Consider the following 15,886-nt stretch of genomic DNA (forward strand, 5'->3'; position numbering starts at 1 on the left):
CGTCTTTTAAAATTTATGTTAGTAATCCCACTTGGAAGAGGGAAGGGTTGTTCGTAGACGTTATATGCAAAATCCCGCAGTCAGAAACGTACTTAAAGCTGAGTTTACGAGCTATTTTTGGGATTGTCGTATTTGGCACAATAACTGGTTTGTTAATACAGAATTTGAATATTGCTGAACAGACACATCCTGTCAAAGGTTTTCACCCTGCGCTCAACATGACAAATCGGAAGAAATAAGTACATAAAGGAAAACAACATTCTCTTTAAGGTGCAGCCCCGAAGTGGTCTATTCATCCCACAGATGCTGCCAGAACCGCGCTTTGTTTTCTCCAATTCTTTGTTTTTATTCTCTTGCTCTCTTTGTAAATGCAGGTTTTATATATATTATGTATCTAGAATTGTCCAGAGGGCAGTTAAACGTCATCCACATTATTGTTGGTCTGGAACCACAGAGGTCAGACAGGAAAATACGGCAGATTCCTCTCCCTCACAGGCATTTAGCGACCCAGATGGGTTTTAATGGAAATTTGCAGTGTCCATATTTCCATGCCTGTCATTCGATCTTTCATATTGATTTCAAATTTTGTCAGTTGCTAAAATTGGGATTTGAACGCAGCACACTATAGAGTATGAGGCTCTGAGCTTCTACGCCAAGTGACCTATGAGTTATGTACAGGAGCTTCACTTTATAGCTTGAGCCATGGATGCATTCATTCACTTGCTAGGTAAGGGTGGGTGTGTGAGAGGACATTGACCTTCCAGGTGCCGAGGCAGGTTCCATTTTGCTGTAATCAGGTGGAAGCTGAAAATGTGTTGCTGGAAAAGCACAGCAGGTCAGGCAGCATCCAAGGAGCAGGAGAATCGACATTTCGGGCATGAGCCCTTCTTCAGGAATCTAATCAGGTGGAAGACAGGCACCACGCATAAGATAGACTCCTTGCCAATGTAGAGAGTCATGGCCCACAAAAGACTATAACTCTCAATGAGAGAGAGAGAGAGAATTGGTTACCAATAGCTTGAATAGCCCCTGCAGAAAGCATGGGGCAAGGTGAGATTACAGGGCCTGCCTGAATTGCCAAAGTCAGTATGGGGATTAAACCTGTGCTTTTGATTTTATTCTGCACCACACCTGAATTCTTTGGTCAACTGAGGTAACTAACGTTCACCTCAAGAATCTGTAGTGTTGTTGAACAGAGAGAACTAGGGGTTCAGGGTCATAATTCTTTGAATTCACAGGAAGGCAAGGTGATTAAGAAAGTGCTTTAAACCACTGAGTATAGGAGTGGGGACCCAGGTTGTACCAGATGTTGGTGAGGCCACTTGGTGTACTGTGCATGGTTATGGTGGCCCTGCTATAGGAAGGATATTATTAAATTGGAGAGGGTTCAGAAAAGACTTATGAGGATGTCGCCAGGTCTAGAGGGTTAAAATTATAAAGATAGGCTTGGAATTTTTTGGGTTGTAAGTTTGGTCACTGAGATGGTAGATTTATTCTTAGACGTTTTGTCACCATACAATGTAACATCATTAGTGAGCCTCCAATGAAGTGCTGGTGTTCTGTCCCACTTGCTATTTATTTGTCTTGGTCTGTTGTGGTGGGTGTTATCACTTACGGTTCTTTTTTTAAAAGGATGGTAAATGGGGTCCAAATCATATATTTGTTCATGTAGTTCCGGTTTGAATGCCAGGCTTCTAGGAATTACCGTGTGTGCTTTTGTTAAGCCTGTCCCAGGATGGATGTATTGTTCCAGTCGAACTGGTGTCCCTCTTTGTCTGTGTGTATGAATACTAGTGATAGCTGAAAATGTGTTGCTGGAAAAGCGCAGCTGGTCAGGCAGCATCCAGGGAACAGGAGAATCGACGTTTCGGGCATAAGCCCTTCTTCAGGAATCCTAGTGATAGTTGGATACTAGTGATAGTTGGTCATGTCTTTTGGTGACTTTTTGATGGTTATGTATCCTGGTGGCTAGTGTTCTGACCGCTTGTCCAATATAACGTTTGTTGCAGTCCTTGCAGAGTATTTTGAATTGTGACGTTCGTTCTGCTGGTTGTTGGTACGGGGTCCTTTAAATTCATCAGGAGCTGTTTCAGTGTGGTGGTAGGTTTGTGGGCTACCATAATGCATGGGGCTGGAGTAGTCTGGTCGTCATCTCCGAGATATCTTTAACGTATGGCAGGGTAGCTAGAGTCTGTGGGAGTGTTGTGTTTTGTTTAGGTCTGTTGTGTAGGAATCAGAGGACTGCACTTATCAAGTATCCATTGTTCCTGAATACGGGGTATAAGTCTGTTTCCTTGGCTTCTTCTAGTTCCTGGGTGCTAGAACATAACAACACAGTACAGGCCCTTTGCCCCTCAATGTTGTGCTGACCTGTGGAACCAATCTGAAGCCTATCTATCCTACACTATTCCATTTTTGTCCAGTGAGCATTTAAATGCCCTTAAAGTTGGCGAGTATACTTCTTTTGCGGGCTTGGTGTCCCACACCCCTACTACTCTCTGAGTAAAGAAACTACCACTGACATCTGCCCTATATCTACAGCCCTCAATTTAAAGCTATGTCCCCTCGTGCTAGCTAACAACATACGAGGAAAAATGCTCTCACTATCCACCCTATCTAACCCTCTGATTATTTTATATGTCTCAATTAATTCACCTCTGAAACTTTTTCTCTCTAACAAAACAGCTTCAAGTCCCTCAGCGTTTCCTCATAAGATCTTCTCTCCATACTAGGCAACATCCAAGTAAATCGCCTCCGAACCCTTTCCACATCTTTCCTATAATGCGGTGACCAGAACTGCACGCAAAACTCTAAAACAGATACACCACTAGTAACTGAATTCCAGGATGAACATTTCCCATCAATCACTACCCTCAGTCATCTTGTGCAATAGCCTATCGTGGGAAACCTTATCAAATGCCTTATTGAAATCCATATACACCACATCAAACGCCTTACCCTCATCCACCTGTTTGGTCACCTAGCCAATAGAAAGCAGGAGACAACAGCTTTGCTTCACTTGGAGGTCGTCACTGATGATGTCACCTAGCCAGGTAATGAAACGTCTGGATATCAAACCTACAGCTCAGCAAGCAAACCTACACCCTAAACATTAGTTCAGCCTTGACTAGGGCTTTCTTACAGTTCTGGGCATTGCACTTTAGGATGAATGTGAAAGCACTGGAGAATGTGCAGAACAGGTTGATGACAGTGATTTCAGGGTAAAGATTTTCAGTAATGAAAGTAGATTGGAAGGTAGGACTGTTTTCTTTGGACAATGGAAGACTTAGAGGAGAAGGTATTCAAAATCATGGGGAATCTGAAAAAAGTGGATAGAGAGAGATTCCTCCCACTTGTGAAAAGATCAAGGAACGCAGATTTAAAATGAGTGGCAGAAGAAACAAAAGTGACATGAGAAAAGCTTTTTTCTCACAGTGAATAGTTAGGGTCTGGAATACATTGTATACGAGTGTATAGAGGCAGGTGAAAAAGCTCTATTCTAAAGGAAGTTAGATTGTTACAGTCTGTTCTGATATAATGTTCGGTTCCCGTGTGATCCCACGTTATAAGAAAACCAATGTGACTGGAATTGCATTATAGCCAGTACAGATAAGGAATGTTTGCATTCTACAAATAATGGTCTAAATTCTTCAATCGTGTTAAACCCAATTCGCATTAAGGAAATGCATGTTATAGCAGAACCGACTGTACTTGAAAAATGACAATGCATAAGATTACAGGGAGAAGGCAAATAATGGCAAGAATAAGAATGCTAATTAAGAAAGGCCGCACAGACAGGATGAACTGAATGGCCTCCTATAACAATTGTGTGATTGTGTAAAGAAGAGGCTGGCTCAATTTGGGATGGTTGCAGTCATGTATCTCATGGCCACTGTGTAACCACCAAATGGAAACTGGCCACCATATCTGAATGTACATGTTGCTGGGATTTTGATTAATTCTTTTGTGGGATGTGAGTGATGCTGGTGATGTCCTCAATTGTTGCCTATCCCTAATTATCCTTAAGCGTAGTTGAGAGTCAACCACATTTCTGTGGATCTGGCGTCACATGTAAGTCTGACTGGGTAAGAAGAGACTTTTCTCTCTAAAGAACTTTAGTGAGCCATGTGGTTTTTCACTGCAATCAGTGATGATTACCAATACTTGATATTAGCTTTAATTCATTTTTTTCATTAATTCAAATTCAAGTAAGCTGTTGTGTGAGATTTGAACCTGTGAACCTAGGCTATTAGCCTAGATCTCTGGATTATGAAACAAGTGAAATTCCCATGACACCAGTGCCATGATTTTGCCACTAACTATCCATGGCCTTGTTTTTTCCTATCTTTATAATTTCTTCCAGCCATATATTCCTCCAGTATCACTTCACTTGTCCAATTATGGCTTTTTGTTCATCTTCTATTTTAATCATTTTACCATTGGCAGCCCAGAACTATGGAAGTTCTTCCCTAAACTTCTCAATCACTCTATCAACTTTACCTCCTTTACGTCATTCCATGAAATTTTTTTGATAAAGCTTTTGATCATCTATACTAATACATTCCAATCTGAATCTAAATTTATTTGAGATTCGCACGTGTGAAATGTTTTAGGATGTTTTACCATTTCTTGGAGAAGTTCAGGAGTTACTTCCAGGATCTTGACGAATGTTTATCCCTCTGCAAAACAGCTTAACTGGTAATTGTTGCCAATATGGGAGCTGGCTGCACACAAAATGTCTGCTACATTTCTAACTTTACAGCGATCAGTGTATTGGTATTTCAAAAATTGCTACAGGGTATTCTAGAAAGTTCTGGGGTTGTGACAGATGCTATCTAAATAAGCATGTTTGCTTTTCTAGGACTTCACAGGCACTCGGACATTAGATGGTTAAAAGTTTTTGATTTTCTTGAAGTTTCTTTCTGTGCTTATACTGCCTCTTGTTGTTGTGATGCATAAATGTTTGTTATCCACTCATACTTCAAGGCACCATCTTCAAGGCCAAATACTGAGTGGCAGGATTTTTGATAAGTGGTGTTTTAGTCTACTCAGTACACTACTGTAGTGTACAAAATCCAGTGCAAGGACTGCACAAAACACTACGTAGGACAAACAGGAAGACAGCTAACGATCCGCATCCATGAGCACCAATTAGCCACAAAACGACATGACCAGCTATCCTTAGTAGCCACACACTCAGATAACAAGCAACATGAGTTCGACTGGGACAACGCTACTATTATATGACAAGCCAAACAGAGAACAGCCAGGGAATTCCTAGAGGCATGGCACTCATCCACAGATTCAATCAATAAGCACTTCGACCTGGACCCAATATACCGGCCACTGCAGCAGACAGCTGGAACTGACAACCGGAAGCGGCAGATATAAATCACTATAAATGCCGGAGGAAACATCACAGAAGCGCTTCACAGGAAGATCCCAAGCACTGAGGATGTTATCTAGACAGTGGACGAAATGTCTGCAACACAAATTCCCAGCTCGGTGAACAGAACCACAACAACGAGCACCAAAGCTACAAATCTTCTCCCAAACTTTGAGTCTACTCATGTTGAGTAGACTAGAAGAGGATTGATGAGTGGTGGACATGATCTATATGGACTTCAGAAAGGCTTCAACAAGATTCCTCATAGTGAACTAGTTAGCAAGGTTAGATCACATGGAATACAGGAAGACACTGAACTGACCTGAATGTAGAAGACAGGATGATGATGATGGAGGGTTCCTTTTCAGATTGGAGACCTGTGACCAGCAGTGAGCCACAAGGATTGGTACTGGGTCCACTGCTTTTCATCAAGTATATAAATGATTTGGATGAGATCATAGGAGGTATGGTCAGTAAGTTTGCAGGTGACATCAAAATTGGAGGTGTAGTGGACAGTGGAGAAGGTTACCTCGGAGTACGATGGGATTTTGATCAGATGGGCCAATCCCAGGAGTGGCAGATGGTGTTTAATTTAGGTAAATGTGAGATGCCGCAGTTTGGAAAGACAAATCAGGACAGGACTTGTACACCTAATGGTAAAGTCCTGGGAGTGTTGCTAAGCAAAGAGACTTTTGGAGTGCAAGTTGATAGTTCCTTGAAAGTGGAGTTACAGGTAAATAGGATAGTGAAGAAAGTGTCTGATATGCTTGCCTTTATTGGTAAGTGCATAGAGTATTGGAGTTGGGAGGTCATGTTGAAGCTGTGCAGGACATTGGTTAGGCCACTTTTGGAATACTGTGTGCAATTTTGGTCTCGCTGCTCTAGGAAGGACATTGTGAAACTTGAAAGGGTTCAGGAAAAAGTTACAAGGATATTGCCAGGGTCGGAGGGTTTGAGCTTTCGGGAGAGGCTCAATAGGCTGGAGCTATTTTCCCTGGAGAGTTTGAAGCTGAAGGGTGACCTGAGAGAGGTTTATAAATGGCCATGAATAGGGTAAATAGCCAAGGTATTTTCCCCAGTGAATGGGAGTCCAAAACTAGAAGGCAGAGGTCCAAGGTGAGAGATGAAAGATTTAAAAGGGACCTAATGGACAATGTTTTCATGTAGAGGGTGGTGTGTGTATGGAATGACCTATCGGCGGAAGTGGTGAGGCTGGTACAATTACAACATTTAAAAGGCATCTGAATGAGTATATGAATAGGAAGGGTTTCAGAGGATATGGGCCAAATGCTGGCAAATGGGACTAGATTAATTTAGGATATCTGATCAGCATGGACAGGTTGGATTGAAGGGTCTGTTTCTGTTCTGAATAACTCTTTGACTGTGTTCTTATATTCATAGCCGCACCTTTCCTGCAGGAGATTCATATTAGGGATCCAAAGACTGAACATTGGATTTTTTTCTTTCTTGTTGATGATAATGCCCTTGCCAGCACCCAACAAGTTTGACTCAGGACTGGTGATAGAACTTAAAGCCCTTCCTGACTAGTATAGCTCACTCTCTTCTTGGGAGGCACATTTCTTTATCACAAATAGGGCACAAAATATGATATCTTAATTTATATCAATTGTCCATGTGATGAAAATGGTCCAAATACTGGCTATCTCCCTCCTCAAAGCAAAACATGACTTATCTCATTTACCTCAAATAACAGTAGCCTTTTTATGATGAGATGCTGAATATGTTGCATGTGTACTGTCTGGAGTTTAGAAGAATTTGTGGGACTTGACAGGGTAGATGCGGAGAGATTGTTTCTGCTGGTCAGGGATTCTCGAACATGAGCACAGTCTCATGGTAAGGGGCTGATCATTTAGGATTGAGATTAAAAGAGAAAAAGGATAACAGCAAAGATAAGTGGGAAAACGAAGGACTGGGAAGCTTTTAAAAAACAACAGAGGATTACTAAGAAGGAAATATGCAGAGAAAAAAATGAGGTACAAAGGTAAACTGACCAATAATATAAAGGAGGATAGTAAAAGTTTTTTTAGGTATGTGAAAGGCAAAAAAATGGTTAAGACTAAAATTGGGCCCTTGTAGACAGAAACAGGGGAATATATTACAGGGAACAAAGAAATGGCAGAAGAATTGAATTGATACTTCAGATCTGTGTTCACTGGGGAAGACACAAGCAATCTCCCTGAGGTACCAGTGGCTGAAGGACCTGAACTGAAGGGAATTTATATTTGCCAGGAATTGGTGTTGGAGAGACTGTTAGGTTTGAAGGTTGGTAAGTCCCCGGGGCCTGATGGTCTACATCCCAGGCTACTGAAGGAGGTGGCTCGAGAAATCGTGGATGCGTTGGTGATTATTTTCCAGAGTTCGATAGATTCAGGATCAGTTCCTGCGGATTGGAGGGTGGCTAATGTTATACCACTTTTTAAGAAAGGTGGGAGAGAGAAAGCAGGAAATTATAGACCAGTTAGTCTGACCTCAGTGGTGGGAAAGATGCTGGAGTCTATTATAAAGGATGAAATTACGACACATCTGGATAGTAGTAACAGGATAGGTCAGAGTCAGCATGGATTTATGATTGACTAATCTTCTGGAATTTTTTTGAGGATGTAACTCTGAAGATGGACGAGGGAGATCCAGTAGATGTAGTGTACCTGGACTTTCAGAAAGCTTTTGATAAAGTCCCACATAGGAGGTTAGTGAGCAAAATTAGGGCGCATGGTATTGGGGGCAAAGTACTAACTTGGATTGAAAGTTGGTTGGCTGATAGGAAACAAAGAGTAATGATAAATGGCTCCATTTCGGAATGGCAGGCAGTGACCAGTGGGGTACCGCAGGGATCAGTGCTGGGACCGCAGCTTTTTACAATATATGTTAATGATATAGAAGATGGTATTAGTAATAACATTAGCAAATTTGCTGATGATACTAAGCTGGGTGGCAGGGTGAAATGTGAGGAGGACGTTAGGAGATTACAGAGTGACCTGGACAAGTTAGGTGAGTGGTCAGATGCAGTTTAATGTGGATAAATGAATGGTTATCCACTTTGGTGGCAAGCACAGGAAGGCAGATTACTACCTAAATGGAATCAATTTATGTAAAGGAGCAGTACAGAGAGATCTGGGTGTTCTTGTACACCAGTCAATGAAGGTAAGCATGCAGGTACAGCAGGTAGTGAAGAAGGCTAATAGCATGCTGGCCTTCATAAAAAGAGGGATTGAGTATAGAAGCAAAGAGGTTCTTCTGCAGCTGTACAGGGCCCTGGTGAGACCACACCTGGAGTACTGTGTGCAGTTCTGGTATCCAAATTTGAGGAAAGACATTCTGGCTATTGAGGGAGTGCAGCATAGGTTCATGAGGTCAATTCCTGGAATGGCAGGATTACTTACACTGAAAGACTGGAGCGACTGGGCTTGTATACCCTTGAGTTTAGAAGACTGAGAGGGGATCTGATTGAGACATATAAGATTATTAAAGGAATGGACACTCTGGAGGTAGGAAACATGTTTCTGCTGATGAGTGAATGCCGAACCAGAGGACACAGCTTAAAAATACGGGGTAGACCATTTAGGACAGAGATGAGGAGAAACTTCTTCACCCAGAGAGTGGTGGCTGTGTGGAATGCTCTGTCCCAGAGGGCAGTGGAGGCCTAGTCTCTGGATTCATTTAAGAAAGAGTTGGATAGCGCTCTCAAGGATTGTGGAATCAAGGGTTATGGAGATAAGGCAGGAACAGGATACTGATTAAGGATGATCAGCCATGATCTTATTGAATGGTGGTGCAGGCTTGAAGGGCAGAATGGCCTACTCCTGCACCTATTGTCTATTCTCTATTGAGATGGGAAGAAATTATTTCACTAAAAGGATTGTGAATCTTTGAAATTCTCTGTCCATGAGAGTTGTCAATGCTCCATTATTGAATATTTTAAGCCTGAGATAGACATTTTTTTTGTCTCCCAGGACTTCAAGACATACGGGGAGTGGGAGAGAATGGGTTTGAAGCCAGAAATCAGCCATGATTATATTGAATAGTGGACAAGCTATGTAGACCAAATGCTTCTTTTTCTTGTGAACTCTTTTAGAGTCAAAGAGTCATAGAGATATACTCTTGTACTTCAGGGTGTTTTCTTTTTATACTGTGTAATCAATGCCTCCTTTGCTAGAGCTTTTTTAAAGTTGTGCCATTACTACATTTTTTTGGCTGAGGTTGAGGCTTTTATTTGGCTCAGGGAGTGGTCATCAAAAAGCATTGGAGATGCTTGTCAAAACACAATGGTCACAATGGTCTATGCTATTTTTTTCTACTGTTCATTGTTTCTAAATTCAAAGTTTACATCATAGATAAAAATCAAAGACTCTCATTTGGCCTACTGAATTTCCTTATTCATATGTTCATATTTGAGCTGCATAGTATTCGAAGGTGACCCAGGACATTCATCCAAAGTCAGAGTGGTTGAAACCAGAAAACATGAGTTAAGTGACTGAAAAGCAGATGTGATAAATGTTCAGAAAAATCTACCTGGGGCACAGACATTCAATGGGATATTCATAATGTATGTGGATGTTTGACTGCAGGATTTGTGCTACAAGTGATACAACTCAGATTGACTAATCTTTTTGTTTTTTATTCTTATTTAACAAATTGATTGAAGTAGACAAATGAAGGTTAGAGAAAGGAATATATGGAGGATTAAGAAGGGGGCAGCAATATCTGCCCGTTACCAAGAAAGGGAAAAGATTTGGTAGAATTATTGTTAATTACTTAAAATTTCTTGTGAATGAATTATTATTCATTTACCTACTAATATGTCCACCAAGCAAATGGAGGATGTACAAAAAATTTCATTCCTCAAAGCAGTGCCCATGTCAAAATCCTGGCCAACAAGTTCATGCAGAAATTAGAGAAACAAATTAAAGATAGACATGATACTGAAAATAACTCCTGTCTGAAACTGACAGCAGGCAAAGTCAGAAAGGAAATTGAATACTAATCATCTATACACATGCTCAAGATTTCAAAAAACAGGCAAGGTTTAGATCTCATATCAAAGAAACTGATAGAAATGTATTTTCTCTGTAGTAAATTTTATTATTTTAAGGCCTCTGATATACTGTGAAGCTGGAAAGCAAACTGAAAATAAGGCCATAGTCTCTGAAATTCTCTCCTTGAATTGCTGAGCAATCTTCTATCAGGTGACAACCCCATTTAAATGCAGCAGGAAATAGATGTTGACAACGTATACTTAAAATGTGTCTTTAAATTAAGTTTATGTAATCTTAAGCTTGATAACCTCTGAAAGCTTGAAACCTTGAAGAATTATTGTTGTGTGGATTATGAAATAGAATGCCTACGAAGGGATAGGATATTTTGCTGGTTCATTGCTTCAGTGGTTAGCTGGATAAACTTAGTGTTTTGAATGGGTTTGGAGTTAATGAACATGCTGCTGCCCAAAAGAAGGTACATGGTTAATAAAATGGAATGTGCTGGAAAAACTCACTATCTGTGGAGAGAGAACAGAATTGACATATCGAGTCTAATATGATCGTTCTTAAGTGCTTTCAGACCTGTCTCTACGGTATTTTGCTTTTATAGGCGATTAAATAGTATCTGTGTCACTGGAGTTTAGGGCAGGTTTAGCAATAATTAATGAAAATATGGGGATGGGTAAAAATGCTGAAGTGTCACAAATATGATAATTTAACAGACAGCTTCACAATTATCTTTTGGATAGAGGAATCATATTGTTCAGTATGCACAAACAGCCTGCAAGACTCTTTAAACTTGCCCAAAGAGGAATAATAATTGCTTGCATTGATAATTCTTAACCAATGGTTTTCCTGTTTGAAATTATATTGGTTTGGAAAGAGCCTCTGCACAATGTTCGATAAACCAAAATTCAGAACATAAAGCTCCATTAGTGTCTCCTGTTTGATATTAATGGGAACATTGATTTAACTGAGGCAGTATACAGAGGCAAAGGGCTTGCAGATATCTTTCATCGGGAATGAAGAGAACGTATGCAGAATTTTCCTTCAGATGACTAATTGACCAAGTTTTGTCTGATGGACCAGTTTGTATACAGTGCAAGTTTTCCAGTTCCAAGGAACATCTGTTTAGACTTTTAGACATCCGTTTAGATTAGTATGCACACTGTAATAAGTACATTTATTTTGAGACGTAAATTCAGTTGAACTTGTTGATGTGGATTGATCCAATTTCAACTTCATAATGGTCTTTTAGAATTCTGCAGAATACATTTTACTTTATATAATCATCTTTTGCATCACTGTAGCTTCCACACCCAACTGAAATATTTGTAGAGTTCATAAGTTTTCACTGACATTGAGCAGTGCAGTAGAAGACAAACACAAGGCACAGCATAATGGGGAATGCTGTAGACTTTGATTACTATGTAGGGCTTCCATCTCATTTGGAGAAAATCACTTGTCATGGAATTTCCACCAGCAGGTAAGGATGGTGAGGGAGAAAGCTGCAGCATTCAATGGACCCTCTTAAGAAAAATATTGCGTTTGGGGGAAGGGGGGCTCATGGAAAGAAGGAGCAGATGGACAAAGATTTCCTCAAACTAATGTGAACTGCAGGCTTCATCTTATGTGTATACTGTACATGCTTGCTTGTTTAACCTTAATTTCCCTTCATGTTTGTATTGGCCTGATGCCAAAGGAATAAAAAATCCTTGCTTAATGATCTTTGGGTCATCAGTGTCAATGTGTTCAAATTGCATTTTACATTTCTGATATAGTTGGCAGGATTCCACAACACAGGCATGGGCATCAAATCATGGCAGAGGAATTGAAAGTAACAGTGTCTGTCATTGGATGTTCAAGTGTTAGTTCAGGAAATTGGACCTTTAGGCCAAATTCAGGGCGAGACTCCCCCTGTGCATTTTCTTAACACTGCAAGAAGGAATTGATACTCTTGGTTAGATACTCTACTTGTTAATGAATAAGGCGCTGGACAGATTTGGGGGAAGACTGAAAACACTTCATGATCCAGCAATTGAAAATTGGATTGAATATGCCGAACTGGTTGTGGCATACAAGGGCCTCAACGTGAGTCAGCATCTGGCATTTGTGATGCAATGCATAGAGAAAGCCATCAGGAAATACTTGGCAGAGGTACAGCTGTTTAAAGAAGTTCATAGTAGCTCTTTGAGGTACTGATAAGGGTTTTGGGGGACAGTTTTTATGAGTACAAGCAAGCCAAAGGAGAAGATCTGTTTTTCATATTCCTGAAGCTTTTTAATTGCCCCCATCTTCCTGGATCCCTCTTTTAAATTAAATCAGGGAAAAGCTATTGATGGACCATTGAGCACAAATAGACATGAGAATGTCCAAATAAAGTTGAGGCTTAACAGTGATAAAACTCAATTAACTTTCTCTGAAGTTTGGGATCACATCATCCAGATCACAGGAATGATTGGACAACTAAATCCAGGAAAGAGGCTACCATTAAGGAAGTTTGTTGTCAGTGTGGATGGGGTTATACCCTGATGCTGAAGAGATATTTGGAACAGATTGCTGCACAGCAAGTGCAAATCAGGTCCTTGCTGTCCTGTCTCTGTGATAAACCTTAAGGATGATTCTACCCAAGAACTGTTACATCGAGATATTGGAATTGTGATCGGGCTGAGATTCAATCGAGACTACTGTTAACATGACAACCACCTCTGTTTTCAGGCAGAGATATCAGCAATTGGCTGACTGAGGGAAATATTTCTATCCTCATTTTAAAGTTGCACATTGGCAATTTGGAGGAGAACTAGCGAAGGTAGCTTGTTTCTCCTCTTAATAAGTACAGGAAAACATTTAGTAAAGATAATGATGACATTGGATATTGTGACATGGTAAGCCACAGGATTGTAATTAAAGATGTTTGTCCAGTGGAGATTCCTTGGCGCGAGATTCCACTACTTCACTGGGAGGAAGTCTAGAGCTACCTGCAAACGTCTTTGGAGTGAAATGTCATCTCAGTTGTCAAGTCCATACATCTACCCCCATAGTTATGGTCAGGAAGAAAGACAGAAATTTGAGGATGTATGTTGATTATCAGTCAGTCAATACAAAGACTATAAGGATGCTTATCCTCTACCTAACATCGAGGTAACATTGCAAGTTTTCCTAGGTGCCAATTATTTCTGCAGTCTTGGTTTGACCCACAGTTATAACAGTGACATATCGCTGAATAAGTCAGCATTCTGAACAGGTACTGGCGGACTTTATGAATATGTGAGCGTGCCTTTTAGGCTCTCTCATGGCCCATGCCACCTCTGTGCATGTTGGATAAAGCTTTTAGCAATCTTAATTTTCAATCCCTTCTTATCTATCTGAACAACATACTCACCTTCAGTTTGACATTTGAGGAGATTCTTGCAAGACTAGACATTCTCTTAGCCCATTTGCTAAAGTTTAACTTGAACGACTTTAAACCAGAGAACCGCTAAATTTTCAGGACAAATGTTGGACATTACTCCTGATGGTGAGAAAATCTTAGCGGATAGAGGAATGGCCTTTGCCTAAAACAAAGAGGAACTGCATAGGTTCATTGGTCTATTTGGTTAGTATAGGAGATTTGTGCAAGGCTGGTTGCCCCACTCCTTGATTTGCTGAGAAAACCAGAGAATGCTGAGGGAGTGGTTGAGAAACAATGTGTGAGGTTGGATACTTCATGGAGCATCACTGGGAGTTTGACACCAGCATGTGAAGACTCCTTTTGCACCCTCAAACAAAAGCTTGTCTCATCACTTGTAATGGCTATCTAGATCTTCAACTGCCTTTCGTGCTGAAAATTGACACTGGATCTGGATGTGTTCTGCCACAGGTTCAAGGGCAGAAAGGAGTGGTTATTGCTCATTCCAGGTTGAGTGTCAAGGTAAATGAGAGGAATTAGAGAATTATTCCAATATGAAACTCGAAATGCTACCCTGAGACGGGCTATTTCCTAGAAATTCAGAGACATTTTGATCAATGCAGCATTTTCAAGCAACAGAAACCCAATGAATGCTGAACTCTCAGTTTCGATTCAAAATTGTGGACAACTAATGTACATGCTCATAAACTTTGTTGGAAAACTTTCCATGCCTGACTAGAGGGACCTATGGGTTGACACCATTCCCATGCCCAAGTCAAAGGCAACAGTGTGACCTATTTACCTATGAAATTTGAATTAAGAATCTGTCACTAATGCACTTTTGAGTGATATCCAAATCGAGTCCAGACAGTTAGAACCAGGCTTGGATTTAATTTTGCCATCTAACTTAAAATAGGACCTCAGTTTCAGCTAATTGCTGGCATTAGTGGACTGCACCATTGCTGGAAGGCCCACCATCCATCCACCTAGCACCAACTGAAAAGAGAGTCTAAACAGTCACAGAAACACTGACGGGCTAGAAGAGGATCAGGGAAGAGGATGGAGTGATTGTGTAGTTCATAACAAGGAGAGAGAGAGAGACAGACAGATGAAGTCTCCAAAATTAATTGTTGATGTCAGTTCATAATCAAGGAGGATATCAAGGAACAGAAAAAATGACTGCCCTGACCAGACAGCTGTTGATATTGGCGACTACTGTCAAAATTGTGAGAGATAAATTTTGGCTGAAGCAGGCAAATGACTTTATCCTAGCATGGGATTCCTGGTCACCAAGAGACTTCTAGAGGTCCTTACAATGTATGTTATGGTCCGTGTTCCCAGTTGAAATGTTCTCATAGTCATGGAATGTCTTCACCAAGTTCACCAGCCTTAGGCCATTTCTACCCATGACCAAAAGGCCTCCACTGTAGAATTGAGTTTTACTGGGTGATTGTGTCATTGTACCATGTCAGATTGATAGTGGTCATGGACACAACTTCAAGATCAAGATGCTAAGGAACTTTGCAAGGTCTGTGGCATTACCATGAACCACACCGTATGCAGAGTGGTAATGAGCAATGCAATAGCTTCAACTACACCCTGCATGACCATCTGTGAACCGTGATTGCTGGGAACAAACAAGTGGCCTGAGGACCTTTCAAAGCTAGTTTATACTCATAATATCAACCACCTAACCCCCCCCCCCCCCCCCCACTCAACATTTATCCATAGGCTACTCTCTGCACTACCTTCCAAAATTGGAATATCAGAAGTCAGAATAAGATACAGGATTCGTAGGACTTTGATACAGAGTGGCTACAGTAGGTTCAGGGCAGCCTCAGGAAACAGTTCACAGAGGGAAGTTGCTTCAGGCCAGAATCCTTGTACATGATATGGAAGCATGCATTCCACTCAGTGCTATAGCATAACCTGGGGTTCAGTGTGTGATGGCTTGTGTGAAGTGGTGTCAGATAGCGATGTGAAATCCTGGAATGACCTGCATTTATGAATCCAGAGGGTGAATCCATTGTGAGAGGCCTACTCCTACCCTGGAAAATAGCATAGGAAGGACCTTTTGGGAGAAAGAAATTAGAGCAACATGTTCTGTTGATTAAATGA

This window comes from Chiloscyllium plagiosum, unplaced genomic scaffold, assembly GCF_037043375.1.
Source record: "Chiloscyllium plagiosum isolate Xiang-an unplaced genomic scaffold, Cpla_swu_hap1 HiC_scaffold_29, whole genome shotgun sequence".
In the NCBI taxonomy this organism is placed as follows: domain Eukaryota; kingdom Metazoa; phylum Chordata; class Chondrichthyes; order Orectolobiformes; family Hemiscylliidae; genus Chiloscyllium; species Chiloscyllium plagiosum.